This window comes from Calonectris borealis, chromosome 3 (assembly GCF_964195595.1).
Source record: "Calonectris borealis chromosome 3, bCalBor7.hap1.2, whole genome shotgun sequence".
Lineage (NCBI taxonomy): Eukaryota > Metazoa > Chordata > Aves > Procellariiformes > Procellariidae > Calonectris > Calonectris borealis.
The window spans coordinates 40,655,664-40,680,559 of record NC_134314.1 but is presented as its reverse complement, the minus strand read 5'-3'; the positions used below and the strand labels follow the sequence as shown (position 1 = coordinate 40,680,559).

Genomic DNA, 24,896 nt, shown 5'->3' with positions numbered 1-24,896 from the left:
CACGAACCTGATCTCTTATAGTGGGAGGGACTTGCCTCCCCAGTCCCCGTCTTGTGGTCCATCCACTCAAGAGGTGTGGGAAGAGAGATTGCCAGAGAAGACTGAGGCAAAAATGTTGTTGAGTACCTCAGCCTTCTCCTCGTCCATTGGTACCAGTTTGCCAGTCTTGTTCATCGGGGGGGTACGCTTTCTTTGACCTTCCTTTTCTGGCTGACATACCTGTAGAAGCCCTTCTTATTATTCTTTGCATCCCTTGCCAAGTTCAGCTCCAGCTGCGCCTTGGCCTTCCTGACCACATCCCTACACAACCGGGCAGTGTCCCTGTACTCTTCCCAGGATATCTGTCCCTGCTTCCACTGCCTGTGCTTTTCCTTCTTGCCATTTAGTTTGACTCAGCCATGCCGGTTTCCTGCCTTCCTTTCCTGATTTCTTACACCTGGGGATCAAGAGCTCTTACGCTCTATGGAAAGTGTCCTTAAAGATCGGCCACCTCTGCTCTGCTCCCTTGTCCCTGAGGGCAGTTTCCCAGCGGGTCCTATTGACGAACTCCTTGAAGAGCTGGAAGTTTACTTTCCTAAAATTCAGGGTCCTGACTTTAGTCTTCGCCTGACCCATGCCCCTCAGGACGGCGAACTCCACCAGCGCATGATCACTGCAGCCCAGGCTGCCTCCAGTCTTGACGTCACTGATTAGCTCACTTGCATTGGTGACCAACAGGTCCAGTATTGCATCCCCTCTGGTAGGGCTGTTTATTACCTGTTTAAGAAGTTATCCTCAATGCATTCCAGGAGTCTCCTGGATTGCCTACAGCTCGCCGTGCTACTTTTCCAGAAGATGTCAGGCTGGTTGAAGTCCCCCAGCAGGATGAGAGCCTGCGAGCACAATGCCTCCTGTATCTGGAGTAAGAAGGCTTCATCAACAGGCTCCCCTTGATCGGGCAGCCTGTAATAGACGCCAACCACAAGGTTCCCTTTGTTGCCTCAGTCTCTGATTCTTATCCATAAGTTTTTAAGCTGCTCGTGGTTATTCTTCAGAGGCAGCTCTTCACAATCTACCCATTTCTTGATGTTGAGGGCAACCCCTCCACCCCTCCTTCCTCGCCTGTCCCTTCTGAACAGCCTGTAGCCATCGATAGCCGCACTCCACACACACATGGGATTCGTCCCACCAAGTTTCAGTAATGGCAACTAGGTCGTAGCTTTCTAGCAGCATGGTGGCTTCCAGCTCCTCCTGTTTGTTGCCCATGCTGCGTGCATCGGTGTAGAGGCACTTCAGCTGGGCTGAAGGTTCCCTGTTGACTCCTATTACCTCAGAAGACCCCTTTCTGAGTGATCAAGCAAGACTTTGATCCCAACGGCTGAGAGGCCCTTGGGTAAGCTTAAAATACATTTATTCTTGTGGGAGTGACTAGAGCGTGCAAAGCATCGATAGCATAACACACCAGGCAGACAAGAGCCAGTGGGTAAGAGAAACTTATCTAAATGGAGCATCGACATTCTACTTCAAAACATGTGAGTGTTGGCAAGCATAACAACTTTAAATCTCATTCCCTCTTTCTGTAATTCCTCTTAGTGAATTTGCTATTGTAGACAAAAGAAGTAGTCTCTGTTTCCATGAGATAATGCACCTGAAATCCCCAAAAGTAGTCTGTAGTCCCCCAGTTTCAGTGCAATTCTCGTTACAAGGACATACGAGTTTTGTTTTTACTTCACTTTACTTTGAGACCAAGGATTAAATTCAATTTTTTCTTCATACATACTATTTTGGAGAAAGCATCAAACCAAGACCACATTTCTTAAATATGGCCTATAAATGAATGGTCTATAAATGCTTATAAATGCATAGTGATGGTTGTGTTATCAAAGCATGTACAAAGGAGTAGCTGCAATTCTCTGTTGTTCTATTAAGAACTTCCTTTTACAAGTGCTGTAAGTGCATGTAGAAGTGGGGTGGGAGTGCCCTCTTGTGTTTACAGCAGAATGATCTTCATGGTCATCCCATTCGAAATCACAAAGTGGGGAAAATTTATCCATGCCTGAGTCAAGCATCAGTCTCCCAGACTGGGCTGTGGGTCAGGTGTACATGTCTGATCAGTGTTGCAAAACAGATTGCTTACGAGTTCAAACAAGGTTTCAGCCTCTTGTCTTGTCATGCAGCATCCTACAGCACATTTCTGCTTCACCAGCTCTTCTGCTGCAACCTTCAGAAATCTCTCACTGTGCACAGGCCCACGGCCCCGTCCTACACAGGGTGTGGAGGAACACGGGCAGGAGCCACAGGCTGCTTCTCCGCACGCTGTTCCCTCCCAGTGCCTGCGAGGTGAGTCTTGCCTCTGTTGCAGAAATGTGGGTATAAAGTAAGAACAAGTTATTGCAGGTCCTAGCATGGTCTGTGGTAACTCGAAGTGGGGAGACAGGAGGAGAGGGATGTATTGAGCTGGACCCACAGGACTCCTGGAAGGAGAGGACACATGTGATTTCCTAGTCTGCTTCTGCCTACAGCCAGTCTGGTGGGCTGGTTAAGGTTTTCTAATGCTTGGACACTCCTGGTATAATATGTATGCATTATGCTACAGCTATTTTGTTTTATCCCTTACTTGCATGTAAGAGGCAAACCCTCCAATCAATCTGTGATACAAGCTCCCACTGTAGTCCACAGAAACTACTTAAACGTGCCAATAAACTGCAAGATCTTCGAGAGAAATGAAACAAATCAATTAACATTTCCTGAAGTGAGATCCACTCCTCTCTTCATATCTACTTACGCAGGAGTAAGTGCATGCTTGAGTAACCCAAGAAAAGAAGAGAAAGAAAAATAAAGAAAGAAAAATGAAAGAAATGTGACAAAATAGTTGTTTTAAATGCTGTGTTGGCACAACGAACTAGCATAATTTCACGTAGATTATTTGATACTTACAATAGAATAAAGCAGCACTGATGAGTTTCCTTCTTCAATAGTGCTTATAAAGTCTCTTTTTCATTCTTATAAAATAGAGCACCATCATGAAAGGATTTTTTTACTCCAGGTGCTACAACTTACAGCACACTGTCATAGCTTCTGAAGTTCTCTTTGCTTTCCATTGTTTTAGAGGAGTAGAGAATTGCTCCACAGCTCCTATTGAGTTCAGCAGAAAGGCCGTACCATGTCAAGTCCATGGATGAGTAACATCTGTATCACCTGGCTCTGTAGTCAATACATCAATAAAAAGTTTTTGGTGGACTCTTTCCCATATGGGTGCAATGTCAGGAATTGCCGGATGGGCTAAGTGGGATGCCCACAGCTAGAAGAGGCCATGTCAAGACTGAAACACTTAAGACACCTACAAGAAACCTGGGATTGTATCTCCTATAGATGGTCTAGGAGGAGATGAATATGAAAAAGCAGGTAGGTGCTCCTGCCACTGGTACCAAGTGCCCCAGGCACTGTGGTGCAGAGTCCTTGACGGGGAAGGAACTTCATCATCCGGTAGGGATATGATCCCTCCAAGGAGGATGGCAACACTCAACTTGTCTGTATGCAACCAGCCCTTTTAATCTTGGACACAACCCTGGTGCAGGGCAACTGGCACTAACCAGGGCCACACAATAACTCTGGCAACTGTGCCAGCTCCTGCGGGAATGCTGCACTATGGCAAGTGTTAATGGTTTGCACTGTGCATGCAGCTACCAGGACCACTCACCAGCCTTTCCACCTACCCATCTGGCATCCTGACCTCCCCTACGCAACCTAGGCTGTCCGTGGGCAGTGGGCTGCTTGCCTCTCCCAAGACCAGCTAGTGACCAGACCTTTTTATATCTTGGACAATATCACGGGTTTCCACCCAGGAGCTGCCCCAGATGAGGTTGAGTGTCAACTGCTCTTCCCTGGTGGCCTGCTCTCAGATCTGATCACTGGCCTCTCTGAAAACTCCCCCAGCATTGTTTTTTGAGAAGGAATAGAGAATCTCAGCAAGTGCATCTTCTGGTCATCCGTTCCTGGCTCCCAAAAGGGCCTGGCTCAGGGATCCCAAAGGATGCTGGTGGGAGTGCACCCTGAGACTCTGGCAGCAACTGGAGACTAAGGAGCACCGGGGGATTCATGTCTGTAATAGGCCCTCAGCTCAAGCTTTATACTGCAACTTGTCTGCTCTGCAAGGGCCCTGTGTTTAGAAACACTGCATGCCCATTACCCCTGGCAGGGCAATCGCTTCTTGTCACATGAACCGCATAAATAAATCCCATCTGCCTGTTAGCTGCATATTCTGCAGCCAAGCAGAGTATGTTCCCAGTGCTGACAAGGAGTGGCAGCCTTGTCCCATACTTTCCCTACACAACGTATGTTAAACTGAGGACCAGAAAACAGGATGGCCTTGTCTTATTCTACTGTCCGCTGTTGACCAGGCAGAGAGAGCATGCAACTTCTGAAATGCCCAGGTCTTTCCCCTGTTGCCTGGAGAGCCTGCGTGAGCTCCTTTGAGTCATGGGGAATACCCAAGAGAGCCCAACCAGGCAAAGCAGGTTAGAGTGTAGAGGGCCTTCAGCAGGAGGCACCTTGTCTGAGTGCTTTCATGGTAACAGAAGTACGCAGCCCCACCAGCATCAGGAGCCCAGCTACCAGCTCCAGTCAGGAATATCAGGGTAGGGAATGTGTGCTTGTGTACACGGCAAGAATTTGCAATGCAGTGAGTTCCCTGTTAGGAAGTCAGCAATACATTAGCTTACCTTTTCTTCAAGTTTACAAATTATTTACACAACTGAAATGGCTGATTTGTGTTTTTTAAGGAATATTATCACAGTTATAGGATTAACTATGCTGCCCTCCTCTTTCTGTTCTTTACAAATACAACCTCCCACCTTCAAAAACCAGACAGATTAATCTTACTTATCCTAGGGCAGAGCATCACAATTGTCTTGCCCTTTAGCAGGGCCAGCCACGAGCTGTACTGCTCTGAATATCAACTGTCCACATTATTTAATTGTATTTAGATGGATATGATTTCTTCCTTACAGTAACAGAGTAAATAGCAGCAAACAGTAGAACAACATACATCTTAAACCTCAAATATTGTTTATTTTAATGGCAGAATTCTTGCATTCAGGCATAGTTAAACAGGTGCTACACTGCATTTTGGAGGGATCGAGCATGAGGTTTCACATCATATCTATAGCTGCCTAAGTATTAGCTGCTGTCAGGGGACATCACCCTGCTCACCTCTTCCCCAGCCCAGGGTGTGTGCTCCCACCACTTCCCTTCTGTTAAATCCAGTGGTTAGGTGGTCACAGTGTGAGCCAGTTCAGCTGGCTGATTTGCTAGAAAACTAAAGCTGCAAAAAAAGAAAAAATTGTTTTCTATCGAACCAGGTAGTTGCTTGTAGCAGCATGATGATTAGCTTGTAGTGGTGACAGAGGAGGAGGGAGGAACAAAGTCACCCCTTTCAGCAGTAGCTCATAAGTTCTACTTAACTGTAAAGTTAAAACACACCTATAGAAAGTGCTGCTTGATCTCTCCCTGTATGAGAAGAACTGAGCCGCTAAGAGCAAGATCCACTCACAAAGCCTTCTAACACACTTATCCTGTTCTGGAAATCTTGCTATTTTTAAGAACAAGACAACATGGAAACAAAATTCTGCAATAAAAGTTTTGAGAAATACCTGTGTCTACGCAAGTTTCATAGAAGGAAAGACTTATGCACCATCCAAAGTGAAGCCTTGATGCAAAATTAAATCTATTAAAATTATTAGCACTGTAGATAATGCAGTTACATTTTCCTACATCTTTACTATTTAAAAAAAAAATTGTATGTGTTTTAATACGCATACTATAAGTAAAATAATATGTATGCATATTTTATTTTCTTATTTTATGAAATGAAACATTCCAAGCAGTTAAAGAAGTTTCCAAGAAATCTCCACTTCAAAGGGAGTGCCTCCTTCTTACCCAGAGATCTGTACTTATCATATCCAGATTCAATTCCAGATGCTGGAATGCAGTTTTACAACTTCTATTTTGTTTTAATAGTCCACATGATACTTGGTTTTAGAAAGAGCAAATTGAGTATGGTTGTTTTTCCTTATTCTGTATTGGGTGTGATTATAGGATATTTTAATTGTAAGCAAGCCTCTGAAAGATGGCAATATTAAGAACAGTTTTGGTTAAAAAAATCAAATAGCTCAGCAGCCTTGTCTTCTCTAAGAACCAGAGGCAGCTTCTTGTTAAGGAACGTGAAGATGTATTTCCTATTTAAAAGTAAGTTTGTCACTCAATTTGTCAAGGCTGTATAAATAAGACAGAAAAGCCTTTTTTTCCCTATGCCTTGTTAATGAATGAAGTGACTGCAAGTGATAATAATTAACAGCTGGGTACTAGAGCTATGAGAATAATATTAAATAGCAGGTTGCTCTTCTCCCATCTTTCCACAGTACTTCCACATCAGTGCCTTCATCTCATTCAAGCCTGTTCATTTCATCTCTTAAGGGTGAGCAAAAGCCAGTAAGATAAGCAGCAACTATATAGCAATTAAATGAAGCATATTATCTTTCAGTAATATGCTGTTTATGCAGAATAACATAGAAGAGATTCGAACACTGAGAGAAAGATGACGTTCCCAAGCACTAACAAAGACTCAGACTGAAATTTCAGACTGTGGGCATACTGAAATGCTGCTGTAGTTCAGGATAATTAATGCTTCTGTTAAACAATAAAATAGTTACAGTTATGTACTCCTGGAAACAGCACACAGACTTACATTGGTAAACAGAGAAAAAAAATAGCTAATTTAACTTAAAATTATTAATATTATTTAGTTTGGCTGTCTCAATACACCAACTGTATTGCTTCTTTTAACTAACTAAGTGCAGAGGGTTTGGGTTATGCTTAGTTATGCTTTACTATTAATTTTAGCCATATATAAACCGATTAGATTATGACAATAAAGCAATTGTACATTTACATACTCTTATCTTTGCAGCAGAAAACCCAAATATCCACCACAGCTGTACTCAACTTCAGAAAGGGGAGATACCTAAAAATGAAGATGCTTGTTAAAAACAAAACTAAAAGGAACATCTATGCTCATTAAATCCTAGCAAGTGGTATGAAGACAAACTGAGAACACTATCTTGAAGGCACAAAAATCACCATTCAAGAAAGACTTGAAAAAGGGCAAAAGGAAGCCCACAACAATACATGCCATATATAACGGCATAACGTTGCCATATATAACCAGTATAATGGTGTTTAGTCTATCAAAACTAGTAACATATCCCTTTTCAAATTCATGAGGTGCAGGAAGTCTGTTCAGAGAAAATTAGGCCATGCAATTGCATTAATTTTTTGCTCCTGTGTTCAGAGCGGAAGATCTGGGGAAATTCCCCACACCACACTACTTTTGAGGCATTCATCAGAGAAGTTGCTTCAAACTTCTTGAAGATGCTGCAGCTTCAACAGGATCAGATGATGCTCTAGAGGAACCCAGTAAAACACATGAACTGCTAAATGTGGTGTGTGAGCTCTCACTTGAAATTGCTCTGGTGCTAAAGAAGGGCAAGTAGCAAACAGGATTATAATGTTTTGAAAAGGTTCTAGGGAAATCCAGGAAACTACAGCCCACTAAGCCAGGTATCTGTACCAGGCAAGTTAGTAAAAAGTTCATATAAAAAGTAGAAGTAGTGTGCATCTGGATAAATATAATCTGTAAGGCAAAGGTCAGAATGCTTGGTAAACTCACGTCATGCTTCTCATCAGCAAGCATGTGATAACGTGATCTAGTGCACGGATTCCCTAAAGCCTCTTAGCAAACGATTTTAGGCAAACTAAGCAGACATGGGATAGAGGTAAAAGACAGGCAACAGAGGGTAGAAGTAAATGGTTCATTTTCATAGTGGCAGAAAACTACCACAGAAATCTGCATGACCCGTACTGGTGAACTTATTGAATTGATCTGAAAAAGGTGGTATGCAGAGGGGTAAAGAAATTAGTAATCATTCATTCCTGATGCATAAATAGCTGCAGGAGCTTGAAAAACTGAGTGGGTATAATAGCAACATATGAAATTCAACATAGATCAATATAAAGCACTGCTCATTGAGAAAAGCAAACACAATTGCAAATGTAAAATGATTGGCTCTGACCTTTATTGCTCAGACGAGAGATCCTGCAGTTATGACAGACAGTTCTGTGGAAACATCAGCTCCATGCACAGCCATAGTCAAAAAAAAACCCCCAAAGTTTAGGAAGTGCTAGGGAACAAAGAAGAAAACGGAGAACATCATCACGTCAGTAAGCAGTTGTACCTGCTTACTGAACACAGTGTATACTCCAGGGCTCTCATCTCAAAAAAGAAACAAGAAAAAGTTTGGAGAAGAGCAATGAGAGTAAGGTCAAAGGTAGGAACTGATTCCCACATGAGGAATGATTAAGTAAACGAGGTTTCTTCAGCCTGAAGAAGAGATCGTGGGGCAGAGAGGGTGCTTAATGAGGGGATGACTGCAAAGCGATGGATTGCCCACTGCTTCTTCTAAAACTGTGCAATGAGCTAACAGACAGCAGGTAAAAAGCAAACTAAAGGAGGTGCTTTTTCCTGTAATGTTAACTAAGCTGTGGTACTCCTTGGCATTGTTATTGTGAATGCTAAAATTTTATAAAGGCTCGGGGGAAGACCCATAAAATTTATGGGTAGCAAATTAATGGAGGATTGTTACATGCACACACACACAAAAAAACCCACCACCCTCTAGGAGGTCTCCGAGTTTTATATTCCCAGAGGCTGGGCCAATATTCAGGGAAGGATCCCTACGTGCTTGTTCTATCCCTACTCCCCTCTCTAGGCATTTACTTTTGGCTACAGTTGGAGGCAGGATACTGGAAGGACGGGGGGGTGGACCTCTGGTCCAATCCTGTACAGCTGTTGTGTTTTTATGTCTCATTTATCATAAAAAAAGCACTCGTCTTTCTGTGACACTAAAGTGGCTAAAAATTCAAAGAGAGAGAGTTGAGAAGAAGTTTAAATAAAGAATTCTGGTCTCTGTAAAACATTAAAAACAGCGCCAAAATCATACACTAAGTGAAATTGTTTCCCAACTCATGTGTTTTATGATAAATAATGTGAAATATGGCAAAGTCAGCTCAGTATTTTACAATGAGTACTATCTGTTCTGAGACGGAAGACATTAAAGCTGCATACAATAGACTTCCTGCTGGGAAGGTGAGAGGGGAGGGGAACTCAGCATCCCAAAGGATGCACTGGTAACAACCCCAAACCAAACTGAGAGATGTGAGTCATCAAAGCTGCAAAGCTGTTGAAGAAAATCCAGGAAGCCAGACTTTAAATAGGAACAGAAGGGAAGTGGGGGAAGACAGAAATAAAGAGAAAGAACAAGAAGAGAAAAAAATCATTTAAAACAAGAAAAGAGAACTTGGAGAGAGTTGCTTGGAGCTGAAAAGCCCTGGAGGTAGCCACACCACCAGCCTTTCAGGCGGCATACATTTGTGTGGGCCTCAAAAGAGGCAGTCCAGTACGCCCCCAGTATCTCATAACCAGCACTCCCTTCTGCTTACACTGTGCATAAACGTGCAGCTGTGTGGTGAGCTAAATTCAGAAGCGATTCTATAAACTAACACTTTATGGCAACCAGGCTCATGGTTCAGACTAGCCTTAGGATCTCTCTGGGGAACAGAGTTTGAGGATCAGGTGTTGCTCTACATCTTGCACCCTCATCCAGACACCTGGGATACAGGTTAAAGGTACAGAAGCCTAAAGGAGGGGGAAGAAAGGCAGCTAAGAAGCAACCTTACTTTTAAATACGATCTGCAATTGTGATGTATGTTTTTATTTTGTTTTGGTTAACTTTTTTCAGCCTTGTAATTGTTGCCTACCTACAATAAAGATGTACTTCACTTGACCCACAAGCTTCTCCAGTGCTAGCAGACTTAGGTGATGCTAAGGCACATTTCTTTGGGATAAAAAGTTTGCATGCAGTGTGCATTCATAGAATCATAGACTCATAGAATCATTAAGGTTGGAAAAGACCTTAAGATCATTGAGTCCAACCATCAACCCAACACCACCATACCCACTAAACCACGTGCCTAAGCGCCTCATCTACACGTCTTTTAAATACTTCCAGGGTTGGTGACTCAACCACTTCCCTGGGCAGCCTCCTCCAAGGCCTGATCACTCTTTCAGTAGAGAAATTTTTCTTAATGTCCAGTCTAAACCTCCAACTTGAGGCCATATCCTCTCGTCCTATCGCAAGTCCTTGGGAGAAGAGACCAACACCCACCTCACTACAACCTCCTTTCAGGTAGTTGTAGAGCGCGATAAGGTCTCTTGTCTCTCTCGCGATAAGGCACTGCTAGTAAACCTGTACCCTACAATCTAACAGTGAGATGAAGTGTTTCTTCTGCCAAATTACAAAAGCTCGTGTGGAGTAACACTGCAAGGTGCAAGGTTCCCTGCAGTAAATGCACGCCCATGTTTCTCCTGCAAAGCTCACTATACAGAGCAGTACCTGCAGCCCCGGACAGGCCCCCACCTGTTTATAGCCTTCTTATTATCAATTGCTAACTAAAATAGTACTCATTCATGCTTTATGTACTATGGGCTTCAATGATGAGTCTCTCTATTTTTCCCCCTGAAAAGAAATCCCATCCTTCAAGAGAATAACATACGTAAAAGCCCTCCACGGCGTGCTGTAAAAAAGACGTTTCTTTATTATTTGTTATTTAGCACATAGGAAAGGAACAGTAAGGAGTTGCCTTCTTTCTTTAGGGCTAATCCAGCCACGATTAACGGCTGTGATGACTTTGCTTATCTTTAACCCTAATGTCACTAAGGAAGGGTGGGTTAACATTTTCAGTGCCATGTGGCAAACATCAGTTTTGGGGCCTTTTGAGTAGGTCACACGGATAGATAACAACAGCGTAAACTGCTTGTCTGTGCCCAAGTTCTGCTTCTGACCCTGCCTGACGCACCAGCAACTATCCCCTGATGCTTATAGCTTCGCGCTCTCTCTCCTACAGAAACAGCAGCTTGAACAAGTGCAGGTAGGAGGCACTCGGAGAAGGAGGCACCATATAGATGTTTTTCCTCACGCCTCTACAGCAGAAAAGGCGGTGGGCTGGCTGCAGCTTGCAGTCTGCCATTTGGGTCACCCTGCTTGCAGTCAAGAGGAAGATTTCAGACAGGTAAAATGGGATGTGGAAGAAGAAAAGCAGAGAGAAAACGAGTGTCATCTCCTGCCTTGGGCTGCAGAAGAAAACACGTTTAAAATTTGTCAACGATTTAGTTTTCCTGGTAGTATCAATCTCAATAATTTTAGGAATAAAATTGCCAGATATTTTAGCACTTTACAACTCACTTTTCTAGACTTCCTTTATCTGCTCCCAATAGTTAGACCCTTCTATTGAGAGTCCATCTTGTGGACCATCAGTTTCTGTAGGATTCTTAACAACTTGTCGAAACACCAAACAATTTTTTGAGCTTTTCTTCAGCCTTCCTTGTTTTTCCTGATTTCCTCAACTAAGCTGATTGATATACTAAACCTCGGAATAAACAGTCAGACAAAAAAGTTAGACTATTTATAAACAATTAGTGAGAACTTCCATAAATATTATGAGAATTTAGGATGTGGTTTCAAATCAGTTTAAACGTCATCTGGACTGTAGTGCTCCTGCCATCCCCACTGCAGCCCAGGTACTTGCTCCCGCTTCTTTCACTACCACTTCCACAGCAGCGCAGGAGGCCGACACAGCTGGAAACTAAGCCGCTTTCTGACTGAGGTGCAACTGTACAGCTTCCAGTGGCTAAAGCCGTGCCAGGATTGGGGCAGCCCACTTTTAGGTTCACTGTGGAACAGCACCCTTAGACTTTCTAAAGTGAAAAACTGCAGGAAGCTGTCTGTCTGTTGTGGGTAAGAGATTTTTCAGCCCCGATGACTTGTAATGTTATACAGGGATAAAGCGTTGTGTGCTATTTCCAAAAAGGGAAAGGGTGTGCGTGTGGTTAAGGTCTCAGAAACACCTAATTAGAGACGAAGGAAAGTTGAAACATTCTGGCATAGGTTAACCGGTTCGAGCCCTAGGGAACAGTAACGGAAGATAGATAGAAGAAACAAGTACTAAATGAACGTTTTTGTGAGTTTGGGAGGTGGCGCTGTATCAGGTTCCTGCCTTCACCCGCTAACTCCGCATTTTATGCAAAAGCCCTGTAATGCAAAATGTATAGACGGAACCCGTACCACGCGCCAGACTCGAGCCCTCCTTCTTTCTTTCCCCTCAGGGCACACCGCCCCAGCGAGAGAGGGCAGCCCCCTCCCCTTTTCTCCCCTCCTCCCGCTCGGGGGGCGGGCAGCCAAGCCCGCAGCAGCCTTCCGCTCAGCCCCCCTGCCCTGCGGAACGCCTGCAGCGCGGGCCCCGGAGCCCGCCTAAGGCAGGCAGAGGCTGCCGCCTCCCGCCCCGGAGCAGCTTCAGCCGCCCTCCCGCCCCGCAGCGCTGCCCGGCCCCTCGCCAGCGCCTTCCCCCGCCCTCAGCGGGCCGCAGCCCGGCGCTGCGGAGAACACGTCAGCGGCCGCGGGCCCGCCAACGGCTCCACCGCCCGCCGAGGGGAGGGGAGGGGTGGGGAGAGAAGGGGAGGGGGGGGGGAGAGGAGGGGCGGGCACCCGCCCCTCCGCGCGCGCCGGGCGAGAAAAGCGCGGCCCCGCGCGAGCTCCTCGGGGTCCCCGCCCCTCGACTCGCGGGGAGAGGGGCGGGGCCAGCCTCGTTCCCACCCCGCAGCGTACATATAAAGCGCGCGGGCGCCCCCTCGCCCTCTCTCTTTCTGCGGAGCGTCAGTGGCGGAGGGTAAGGTGTTGGTGAAGGCGGCTGTGGCAGCGGTGCGCGGCGCTTCCCGAGCGGGGCTGGAGGGGCACCCGGGCTTCTTTTTTGTGCTTGGCTGTTCGAGAGGCTCGCCCCTGGCGCCGCTCGCGTAGTGCGTGAGGCTGGAACTGGCGGGCCAGGCTCGCACCTTGGAGCCGCGGGCGGGACGGGGCGGGCACGGCCAGGCGCAAGCCAGGCGCGGGGCCGCAGCCGCGGTGTACGCCGCCCCGCTGCAGCCGCGGGGGCGAGGGGACGGAGGGGCGGACTGCATGTCCCAGCACGCCTCGCGCTCCGCGGGGAGGGAGGCGGGAGCGCGGCGTGGCCGGTTCCCGGCCGGAAGCGGTGTCGCGCGGCGCGGGGCACGCTGGGGGGGGTAGTCGGCGGCGGCTCGCGCGGGCCGCGGGGTACCATTTTGCCCTGGTGCGGGCGGCGCCCGGCGAGGCGCTGCCTGGCCTACGCCATTTTGATCGCTGGGCGGCCCGGCCGGCGCCGGGGGGCTCGCGTCGGGTGCCTTCGGGGGCTGGTGAACGAACGGTGCCCGCCAGTGGCGCCAGCTCTCAATCGCTGGGGCTGGGAGCGGCCCCTTGCCAGGGCGATGCGGCCTTCCACGTCACTCGGTTGTTTGAATTAGTACTTCAAATGGTGGCTAACGCTGGTGAATGAAGTCGGCCTAAACGGCGCGCTGAGAATGAGGTGTTTCGGTGAGAGGTTAGGGCTCCTTGAAAAAGGTGGGGTTGCCGCCTTCGTTTGAGGTGGGGTTGGTGCACACATTTGTGGTGCCTGTACGTGTTTCGGAGGGCTCGGCCATCGGCATTATGGAATTGTCCTACAACAGAAGATTTTTAAAAATACAGTTACTGTAAAATCCACATATTGTCCCAAGAAAAAAACAAACACCACAATCTTTGCGTGCTTTTTTAATGTGAGTCATGAGATTACTTTAACGTTTTAACTATCGATGTTTCCTTTTTTTTTGCTAGGCAATGAGACAGCAGAATAAAGGGAGATATATTTGGGGGAAAAAAAAAAAAAAAAACGAAAACCCCACAAAATTCCTCTGGCCTTAAGGTGCCTTTTTTCCCCTCTTGCGATGCTAATGTCATTGAGCCATAGTCCTTCTAGAAGAACGCGCAATACAATGAAAAAATGTAGCTAGGATTCTAGGCTCTAATCTGCAAGCAAAAATTAGGAGATGGTTGCATTCCTGTAGGAAGTTGTCGGGTGCATTCATTCTGTGTTTAATTAGCTTGTCTAATGATAGTCTGAGTCATATGTTAGATTACCGCACAGTAAAATTTTTGAATCTCTACAAGCCATTAGTAACCCTTGATTATTGGGTGTAATAAGTGAGCTATTTTCCATAGCTTAAATTTTTTTTGTAATCTGAAACAGAACAAATCTTTATTGGATTGCTATTCGATCTACATAGTGCAGAGTGAGAAACGTTATTATTGGAAGCTGCATATTTTAAGTATTGTATATGACAAAACAAATACTTTGTCGTGTTTCTTTGGCTGGTTGAATGGGTAGATTTAAATACTTGCTACGTGTTTAAAACTGAATTCTCTAAACCAATTGAAAATCAGTGCTTATACTTAAAGGACTGAAACCTTGATGATGTATTTTTGTTAAAAATTCTTTGGACTAAAGTTTAATAGTGGGTACATGCAGTTATTTCTGCAGTGCTTTTAATATGGTATTTCAAGTGGATGTAACTCATAATTCCTTTGTTACTTAAAACTGGCTGCATTTCTTGCTGCTTTCTAAAAGGCCTCCTGCAAACTTAAGTACTTCGCATATTACAGCTTCTGAGACTGGAGAGATTGTTGGTGACTATTTTCTCATAATGTGTGTGATTTAGTGGCTTACTAATAAGAATCTGCTGATTTCAAGTGTTAAAGTTTGTTTACTGTTTGTTTTTAGGTATGATGGAGAGGAAGTTTTCAGTGGTGTCCAATACATTGTACAGAAGCATTAAGGTAATTGCTCTGGATTTTTTAATTTTGTTGCTCTAGAAGTAACACTACGTTTCTATCATTGATCAAGATAATAAATGCTTCCATTTCTTACTCGGTTTCCATATTTTTGTCTGTCAAAAGTACGGAATGTGTTAAGTGCCAGTGGGTTGTCATCTTTATATGGCTACTGAGTGGGACAAAGGAGAAACAATTACAGTATGTTGCATTTTCATAGTTGCCATCAAACTGATGAGTAATTATTTGACGATTTTTTTTGTGCTTTTCACTGAGTTAAGGTCAGCCCTTAGGTCAGTTGTTCATAGTTTCATTTCTTTTGCTTTGGCATTTAAATAAGCATGAAGACCCACATGATAAATCACTTGATTAACTTGTGCTAAATTATACTGATTTTGGAGATGGTACGAGTTAGCTGTCTGGCCTTGGGTGTATGTTGGAGTTAATATGAATCTACGTACATGACCATATTTGGACATAATTATTGAGGTAATGATCCTGTAAACTATGGACAGATAGTAGTATTGCATTGTGAATAAATGCATGGCCACTCATATATATAAATAATTTTGAAATAGAAGCTTGAATGTCATGGTTCTTCAGACATTGTAATAGTTGCAAAAAGGTCCAAAACCAATTCAGGGTAATTTTTCTTTCTAGTGCATAAAAAATTTCAATTTGTCAGGTATTGAAGACTGTTCTAGACCAATATTGAGTAGTTGTATGAAAAACTGAATTTTTAGTGCTTGGTGATTGTTTCTGACATAGTAACATGAGAGGTGATGCTAGACCGATAATTTTTGTTTCATTTGAATTTTAGTCCTTCGTGGAAGCATCATCAGAAGTAGAAGAATACTTGGTACACACAAGTGGATTTTCCTGAAAGCTATGTATGTTTTGAATGATCAGTGAGGATAAATTAATATGATAAATAGATTAGCAAAATACACGTATGATCAAATTAGTAGGTGTGTCATTAGCTTTAAAATTGAGGTATCATTGTATTTCAGGCATGTTTGACATGGTCTAGAATTGTGTAGGCTGGAGAGCTGGTGAATAGTTATTTGGGTCACTGTCAGAGGAGCTGGTAAAATAATGCCTGTCTGAAGTGTTCGTACTAAATCTGACAAAGATTACCTCAAGATGGTTTTTAGTTCTGAATTTGCACTTTATTGGGAGATTAGTATAAGAAAGTCTTCAAGCGAAGAAAACAAAGGGGACATCTAGAGACTTATTAATATAAACAGGCAAATGTGGTTCCAATTTTTTAATAAAAAGGTGTATTCATTTTTTAAAGAGTATAACTGATATTCTTACCTTCTGCAAATGCTAAGAAATAACTTCAGGATCTGTACTCAATTTAATTTGACTCAAACGCTTATGACCAGTGGTTGGGAGGAAGGGGGATCCACAAGAGTAAAACTTGGTTGTTCCTAATGAGTTGTGCTATATTGTGCTTGAACATGTTGTAATTGATTATTCTACTCCAATTTCTAGAATGGCATGAACAGTTTCTAATAATGGGAATGTCAGGCGTCCTGATGAAAGATTTACTGGCAACTGTAGTACAACAGATAGAGGTAATTATTGATTAAACAGCTGAAATTTTTTGTTAATTGTAACGTATTCTCTTTCAGTACATCTGCATATGAAAGACGCAAAGCTTATTTTGTGGAATATATGAATGTATGAACTGCTTTGCAGTTCCCAGTCACTGATACTTAAGTGGTGAATCATGATGAAACTGCCAAACCTGATATGTTGATGAGAAACTTCATACGGATCTGGCTACTGAGATGAAACCACTTAAATAATTATTTCAAAAGACACCTAATCTTTCAGTCATCCCAGTTGGTGTTACTTTTATTTCTGTCCCCATGTACAAGGTAGATGCCACCATGCTGCGTGTTGTGAATAAGGATGTTGGTGCATTATTTAAACTCACCTCAGGTCCATGTTGACATGGATATGTGCTGTTGCAAAACCTAGCATCTTTAAAGAGCAGAGAGAGAGGGAAGTGTTAGACCCCTATAATTTGAGGTATCCCGCCTTATAGTGGGTAAATAACAAACATTAGCCAGGTATTAAAAGTGCCCTGGTAAGGAAGTGTTGCTAGTGTTTGAAAGCTAGTGATGATGTTTGCGCTTTGACCTTCTTAGGACTGTTTGTTAACTTCGGGCTTACTCAGATAGGAGCATTTAGGAAAAGTAATGTTAATGATTAAAGGTGAAATTTGGTGGTGAATTGTAATGAATTCTAATTCTATAAAGCTGTTTCAGCTCCAGAGCTAAACTAATTCACAAGGGCTAGTATAACATTGCTTTTTGCCTGCTGCAAGTATATGCAGCTCATGAATGCTTACTGTGCATTAAGAGTATTGGTTTCTCCAAGAACTTCATTCTTACCTTATCTGAATGTAATCTTTTTCAATGAAGTTCACTTTAATTGCACTGTTCTTGAGTATCCACAGTTTGTTTTTATTTAAAAAGTTAAAATCTAAAGTGTGAGGACAAGTTCTAATTTTCCTGTCTTACTACAACATCTATAATTTTATTCCACTCCTTATTAAAGAAAGGTACCTTTAAACACCTTGCTAACTACCAGCAGTTTCTTTTGATGAACAGGCTTTTGATGTCCCAGGCTTGTTTCATGTAAGTGAAACTTCTTGTGCAGCAGTGCTACCTATAAAATGGTGTATTGTTTAGACAGGCAATATTAGAAGTAGGAAGTGGAGTGACTTACACGGCTGATTTAGAGAAAATTTGGAAGTAGCAAGCCTTGTTAGTGTAACTAACCAGTGCATTTTATGTCTTTGCAGAGATGCTTGAAGGCTGCTTCTCAACTGAAGGTATGAATTCCAATAAATGTTATGATTAATTTAAAAGCTTGGTGTGGGAGTTATGCTTAAAACTATTGGTATGTCTGATCAGTGAAGAACCTATCCTGAACCTGATTGATTGCTTGATGAAAAACACATGTGAATCTGACTTCTAAGTTTAGACTACTCTGACACCAGAACAGGTGAAGTGTTTGAAGATGATAGGCTTCATAGTCTGTACATACCTTGAAACTCAGCAAAACTGGTTTAAATAACTAATGATAATTTTTAAATGACTGCTTTAAAAACTTCATTATTGTCAACCCCATTTATAAGCAGGAGGTGACATGTAAACCGTTGTATTACAAATGGCATATTTGCAGTGGAGTGGGGTTTGTGTGTATCTGCACTATGGAAAACAGGGTGAAACATTTAATGATCTATCTTGGCTTTTTTGAACTTTCGGTTCTAGTTCAGAGGTAGTCTCAATTTTCCTGTTGCTGGCAGGAGAGTCGTACGTAGAAGAATGTGGTCTGGATGCACTTTTTTATTCAATGCTTGCTTGTTGGTGGATTTTAGCTTCTGGAGTTTTTAATGTTTTGATAGAAGCTGAGAACCAGGTATTAGCTAATTTTCAGTAATGAACTTTTTGATTCTGATAGGAGAGGGGGGATTATGCTTGATTGATTAGCTGCCTATCATAGCTCGTAGCCAAGTTGAGCAATAGCTGGGCAAGAGAAGCAAAATAGATCTTACTGTGGCATGACAACACTTCTAAGTTTAACAGAACTTGCGGAGTACTGATACTAATCCAACATGTTTAATAATGCAGTTTGGTCTGTATGAGAGACTAAACAGATAGCAAGTTGTGTTTTGAGTGATGGAAGAAAATTTTCTGAACTAGTAAATGTCTTTTTTTTTTTGACAGGAAGATGGTCAAAAATATAGGAACAAATGCTTGTAGCTTATTCAGGTATGTAACTGAAAAGCTTCTAAACATTTTTCTCATTTAAAGTAACTCTGTGCTTACAGTTTGGGAATTTTTTATATTATGACAGTTTATATACTTAATGCAGTAATTGATCAGTTGATGTAGTAAGTTGGTATAGTAATTAATTCTGTACATAGTTGGAATTTAAGAACACTTGTTCCCCAAGGCACAATGTGTGCTGATAGTTGTACCTAACCGTGGTTAGCTTTCAAACCTACATGCAGACTTCTAAGTAAGCGTACATTATTATTAAAGTATGTCAAAGGACTGGAGACTGTTGAATTTTTGTATTGCAATCAGAAATCCTATAGAAAACCAGTACATTTCCTATTAAATTTACATTTTCTGCTTTTGTCTCATCTGTGATGATCCTATCCCGAACCTGAATTCCTTGCTGAAAAACCTAATACGGATCCGGAATCTGAGATGAGACCAAAAGATTTGATTTAAACTTGCTGAGAAGTATTATAACATCTATGGGGTTTTAGTTTTTTTTTTTTACAGAAATGGTAACATTGTAATGTATACAAAGTGGTGTGTGCTTACTTGCAAATTGAAATTTCTCCCTCAAATGAACCGTTTTACTTAGACCTTGTTCTCTTCTTCCAGTGATGAGTTGGAACGCTTTGTCAGTGCTGCCTGACAAATGTGGGTGATCTTAACTGGAAGGAGGTGTAACACCTGAAGAGTTTTTGTGGCTTGGAGTGGGATGCCATGTTAAAAGCCTGCTGAAACAGCTGCTGCAATTTTGTTTAGTGGATACTGTTTTCAGAAACTGCATGTGAACCAAAATCACTGTCTCTGCGTATTTAAAATAGCATTTTTCCCAAAACACGGAGCTGCTCTCTGTAGGAAGGATAGCAGCAATATTAGGGAAATGAGTGTTGAGCTTCAATACATGGAAAAATCCCTGAGAGTATTTGCCCTTTTAAAATATCATAAGGGTATACAGACTGATACTGAAGAACTGTAATAACTCAAAACAATGGAACTCACAGGTAGGCCCTGTAAAGACAGGGAGAAAGAAAAATAGGTACACAAATTCAAACCGATGAGTCTGCTTTTTGAGGGTGGTGTCCTCCAGGAGATAGGAGGAAGTAGATGAGGTGATAGTGGTATGGAAGCATAAACATGAAACACTTGTAAGAAATAAATTCAGGTGTTGTGAGGAAAGTTGTGGTTATGGAAAAGGCAAGGTCTAAAGCTTGCATTGCCGTCTGTATCTAGTGAGGGAGAGAGGAACTGGGGTTTTTATGGACTGCCACTTTAGCATGAAAAGACCACAACAGTGGAACTGCTCTTTGAGGAATACGCTGGTGATGTTACCTGCTTGCTATGTGGGGAAAAAGGTCAGTAGTGGGAGAAGGGAGTACACACATTGGAACTTGTGCTTTGAGCAGTCACTTGAAAACTAATGGTGCTGTATCACAGTAGCAGCATATTTGCTGTATTCAGCAAATTGGTGCTCTTCCACAGAGGAGTGAGGGATCATAAATTGGTCACCAAGTAAATTGGATTTTAAGGACAGATCATTATGTACATAAGATGCAATCTGTCTTAAAGAATGACTCTAAACCTAATTGTCAGGAATGCTTTATGAAGGAAGAAACATGAGAATAGCATGATACCTAAAAATTGATAGAGCTACAGTTAATGAATCATTTCAAAATGCACCAAAATACAGAAAAACTATCTATGCAGGCAAAAATGACTGCATTGGATCCCAGCAGCTCTCTTCCTTTAGAGAGTTGGAGGAATTCCTACAGCTCATGGAATATGCCTATTTCTAAATGACAAATTCCATGAAAAGCCCAATTTTCTGTCGAACCAGAAAAAAATTGTTATGCATGAAGTGCAAAACAATACCAGTAGCAGCACCTAAAGCATTGTGAATGTCAAAAATAAGTATCCGACTACTAAAACGTACACTAAGGATATGACAGAACTCCAGGAGTGTATTGGCTCACCCAGCATGTCCTATGCTTTGGTTATTGTTAATAAGCAGTAACCAGCTACTTTGGCTAAAGGCTGCTCCTTTTCAGCAAGCAACTGGGTAAATCAAGTCTATTGAACGTATCAGAACCTGTAGAAGTTCACTACAGAACAGCTTTCCCTTCATTGCTTTCAACAGGATTTATTATTGTTGTTTAACGAATGTTACTGACAAGGGTAGGTATTTCCATGTGCCATGTTTTGTACGTGCTTTTTCTTGAATAAAGATGAGGATGTGAAAAAACATAGCTGTTGCATGTCAGGTCTGTAGTCGCCCCAAGATGTTCCCTGACAGCTTGTACTTTGCAAGAGTTACAAAGGCAACGTGGCCTTGTTGCGCTGACTGGTACAGCACATACTGGACACATGATATTCCACGTTGTGCTCGGGTGACTGCTGGACAACATAAACTCTATTAGTGATGATGCACTTCAGAAGTGGGAAGAGACCGGTCTCTATCTTTTGCCCACTGCAGTTCTGTGAAAAGTCTGGGTGCTGTTGACAGCATCTAGTGAAGCACTTGGATGGTAAGTCAAAAAGTTGCCAGTCCTAGCTAGGTCAGTCTCTCTGGAGGAAAAAAGATGTTGAAGACCAGAGAAATAGGTAAAGCAGCAGCAATATTTGGTAAGTATTTTGTTAGATACTCTAAAAGGATCTGTGTATGACTTGCATTACAGGGTCAGAAGAGTATGTTTGTGGCACACATTTTAGAGTGTAAAGGTACCATGTTTTTATCCTTTGGGCTGATGCTGATATGAAATACGGAAGCTTTTGAGGAGATACTGCTATGTGTATAGCCAGTAAAATTGGTGAGAATGAGTTTCTCTTGTGATTTCTGGGATCAAATAAAAGACTAGAGAAAGTTTCACGATTGTGGGTGGCACTTCAGGTACCCACAGTACTTCACATCAATCTTGTTCTGTGTCTTCTAAAACACTCCTTGGGGATGATTTCTGATCTAGGATTGACAGTACTAGGTAAGGGTGCCAGAGAATCTTGTTACCTTGCATATCAGGTTGTGGCGGTGGCCTGTCTCCAGGAGCAGTGTTTAATCTTGAAAAAGATGAACCTCTCAGTTGGCATAGAAGAAAGTAGATGTGGCCACTGATAAGGCATATTGGCTATTAGCTGCAAACCTTTCTGTATGAATGCTCTGTGCTTTAGGGCTGCAGAAGATGGGTAACCAATTAAAAATGTGTATTAATAGTATTTAAGATGGAAAGAATACTACTTGTAATGGCTTTGTTGCTCAGTGAGAGGAGGATAATGTGTTTGCAAACCACTTGTGGATTTAATTCTTCTGGTATGTTTTTTGAGTCTGATAAGATGTTTTATACAAGTGATTGAGATAAGGAGATGTGAAGAGTTCTGTGACATGTTCAGAACACATGGCATGAGATTTCTCTGTGCAAAAGTACTTCATTAAGCCTCAGTTTTACAAAATAGCTTGCTAGATTCAAAGCTTTGGCTTACAATTGTGTAGTAAACAGCATGGAAGCACTTTGCTTTTTTGTGCTTTTAAGTAGTCTGGTGAAATCTTGCACTAACCATTATTAGTGTTCAGCTTAGAAGTGTCACATGGCTGTTGGGCTGTGGTCCAAGAAATAAATGGTTAGACAAACTTTGTTCTGGAATATTGCCATGTATCGGTCTTAGTAACTGGGCAGAAAAAGCAGAGCCTTTTTTTGAGTTAAATGAGTGGCGGGCTTACAAACAAGACTACCTTGCAACCACAACAAAGATACAAGAGTAGCTCTGCATAGGTGCTTTGCTGCCTTTTAAGTAATGAGGTCCTGTTAAGGTAGGAGGTTTTGTCTGTTGCTGAAGAACTTGTCTTGCCGGTGGAGACTGTAGATGTATAAACAGAGTTGCAAGTGAGCGAAACTAAGCTAGCCGTGGTTATCTCACCACAGCACCCCACTGCTATGTGAGTGCATTTGCTGGTGTGAAGCCTGCTTGAAGTAACAAGTCCTAGTGAACAGAAATTTCAGCGTACGCTCTGCTGTCAGGCTACCAGCCTGCAGAGAAGCGTGCTGCCTCGGCTGCAGTTACATCATGTGCCAGCTTCAGTGAGGTTGCTGCCTTCTGGTGCTGGCAGGCTCTTAATTGTATAAACTTGCCATATAAAGCTTGGGTATGAGATTTACCAATTAAAAACGGGCATTGCAATTAAGTAACAGTCTAACATGGACATGGCAGAGCGAGCAAAGTGTTAGATGCCCAAGGAAAGGTACTTTACATTGGAGAGTATTTAACTCTGACTTTGGGTCAGACGTTTTTCTGCACACCCCCTCCCACAGTTCAGAGGACAAAATTTGAGTTATAACTTAGAGTATGAATGAGTTTAACACGTAAATGGTAACTTCAGGTAAGTGGAGTACAGATGGAGGAGGCCTTCGTATGCTATGTAAATGTATGTGGCCGATGATTTACATTCTCTGTGCTTTTTATTAGAACCGGTATTACAAGCATTTTTGCTTGTCTGCCCTTGTCTGTTTCCCTTGGAGGATATAAACTAGAAAAGCAAAATTAAAATGATGCATTCCATTTTCTTTGAAACATGATGTGGCTTTTTAGTTGATAGTCCAGTTGAGCGATCGGGGCTATGAAGACAGTACTTCTCTGCCATTGTCTCAAACTTCCTGCAGGCTCCGGAGGACAAAGTGGTGTTTGATGCTCAGAAGAATGGCTGTATTGAGTGGGACAAAGTCTGCCTTGCTCAGTATGCTGTCTGAGGATGACGAGTATAAGAAACAGGAGAACTATGGAGAGCCTTTCCAGCAGTTTGCTTGGGCATTTCCTGAGGAGATTTTAATTTGTATTTGAACACTACTTGGCAATTGCAACCTATCTCTCTTTAAAAAGATGTGAAACATGAATGTTATGTGGGCTGTAAAATATGTGAAGTAGTGTGTATGTTAGTAATTGCGGGGGGGGGGGGGGGGGGCTTAGAAGGGAGCTGAAGTAAAAGCTTTTTTTTCGGTTTGAAACCGGTGTCACTTCCAACTCTCATGTTAATGAAAACAGTGGTAAGCAGAGTCCAGTTAAGGCCCCAATGTTATGCCAACTTTACTGCTTAATTGAGCTATGTTGGAGGTGAAAATTTGTATTGATGTGTGCTCTTACCTTCAGTACCCCTGAGCTACACTTCCTACTTCAGGCTTCTCACTAGACCAATAACCACTATTTTTTTCCCTGTGACTGGAGTTCTCAGTAACTGAAAGAACATTGTCCCAGCAATGACAGTACTAGTTTTTATGGTTGCAGGTGAGGAATGATTAAAATCTGTCCTAAAATAAAGTTAAGTCATTCTTTATATATGTGGAAAGAAGCTAGAAAGATTAACGGGCTGAAATGTAAAAAAATTCTTAGAGCTTATTTTGAAACTGGTAAGTTGATTGAAAAGTAAAGGTATTTTTAAATCATCTTAAGAGCATTGAAGAGGAATGTACAGCTACCATTAAGTTGGTGTACTTCATGTAACTTTGACAAAATAGGAAAATTTTTTCCCTAGCCTTAGTTGGTTGTTTTTTCAGTCAGAATGAGGGCTGTTGTGATACTACAGAGTCCTGAAAGAAACATTTGAGACTTAAACTTTTTAAGTACGTTAGCTCTGTCTAGGAGTTAGGTTCATTTTCTGCAGCAGAAAATAAAGCAAATTGCTTTGCTGTCTTAGTTTAGTTTCTTGCACTCCATCAGAAAAGTGCAATATTGAAATACAGTGAGTGGCAGTTCTTAATGTCATTTGGACTTCACAAGTTGAACAGTTCAGAGTACGCTTGTTCATTCCCTGGTGTATCTTAGAATAAACATTTCTGAAAATAGTCAGATTGTGTAGTTTCTGGTTCTGAAGTTTTTATTAAGTTACCTATTTGCTATTGCAAACAAAAAAGAGGTTTGGTTTTGGAATTAATGCTCCCCCCTCTTCCTGTTTTACAGATTATAAACCACATAAAACACAAGTTTAACGGCAGGACTGGGAGTTAACTTCAGAACATCTTAAAATAGTGTTTTATAATAAACAGTATCACAGTGCTGAGAATGTACCCCCAAAAAAACTTCATGGGGGAGAACAGTGTCTGGGTTTTTGAAAACATGTTTTTGAAGAAGTGCTCTTACAGTTGCCAGAATTGGCTTGTCTTCATTTATGTGTACTTGAACTTAACAAGTTCTGTTGCTAATGAAAAGTCAGTCAGCATAGTTTCTGCTAATTTGATGTACAGGCTGTCAGGCTGCTGAAAACCTTGTTTTCCATGTAAAGGGATCTTTATATGATGATCCACAGCTGCAA

At 42.4% G+C, this 24,896-nt stretch overlaps 2 long non-coding RNA genes and 3 other non-coding genes across 11 annotated transcripts in view; 4 read left to right on the top strand and 1 right to left on the bottom strand.

The window, feature by feature from the left end:
• The window catches only part of LOC142080284 (uncharacterized), a 116,495-nt gene extending 95,646 nt beyond the window's left edge, over positions 1–20,849 (top strand). The window contains exons 1-8 of one of the 7 annotated variants that reach the window (XR_012672942.1): positions 12,714–12,816; positions 14,755–14,810; positions 14,931–15,005; positions 15,625–15,694; positions 16,302–16,384; positions 17,623–17,652; positions 18,551–18,595; positions 19,223–20,849. This is a non-coding gene — a long non-coding RNA (uncharacterized LOC142080284). Of the gene's footprint in view, positions 1–12,713; positions 12,817–13,231; positions 13,754–13,874; positions 13,900–14,754; positions 14,811–14,930; positions 15,006–15,624; positions 15,695–16,301; positions 16,385–17,622; positions 17,653–18,550; positions 18,596–19,222 lie in introns of those variants that run through there. The other 6 variants (XR_012672936.1, XR_012672938.1, XR_012672939.1 and 3 more) reach the window with 6 other exon arrangements.
• Positions 5,030–13,147, bottom strand: LOC142080285 (uncharacterized). Its single transcript, XR_012672943.1, has 3 exons — positions 12,783–13,147; positions 8,109–8,216; positions 5,030–5,302 (listed from the first exon to the last, which is right to left on the bottom strand). It is a non-coding gene; the product is annotated as an uncharacterized LOC142080285 (long non-coding RNA).
• On the top strand, positions 16,536–16,602 carry LOC142081506 (small nucleolar RNA SNORD50). Its single transcript, XR_012673369.1, has one exon. It is a non-coding gene; the product is annotated as a small nucleolar RNA SNORD50 (small nucleolar RNA).
• LOC142081507 (small nucleolar RNA SNORD50) lies at positions 17,729–17,801 on the top strand. Its single transcript, XR_012673370.1, has one exon. It is a non-coding gene; the product is annotated as a small nucleolar RNA SNORD50 (small nucleolar RNA).
• Positions 18,971–19,041, top strand: LOC142081504 (small nucleolar RNA SNORD50). The gene has a single exon (XR_012673367.1). It is a non-coding gene; the product is annotated as a small nucleolar RNA SNORD50 (small nucleolar RNA).
• Positions 20,850–24,896: the final 4,047 nt, after the last annotated feature.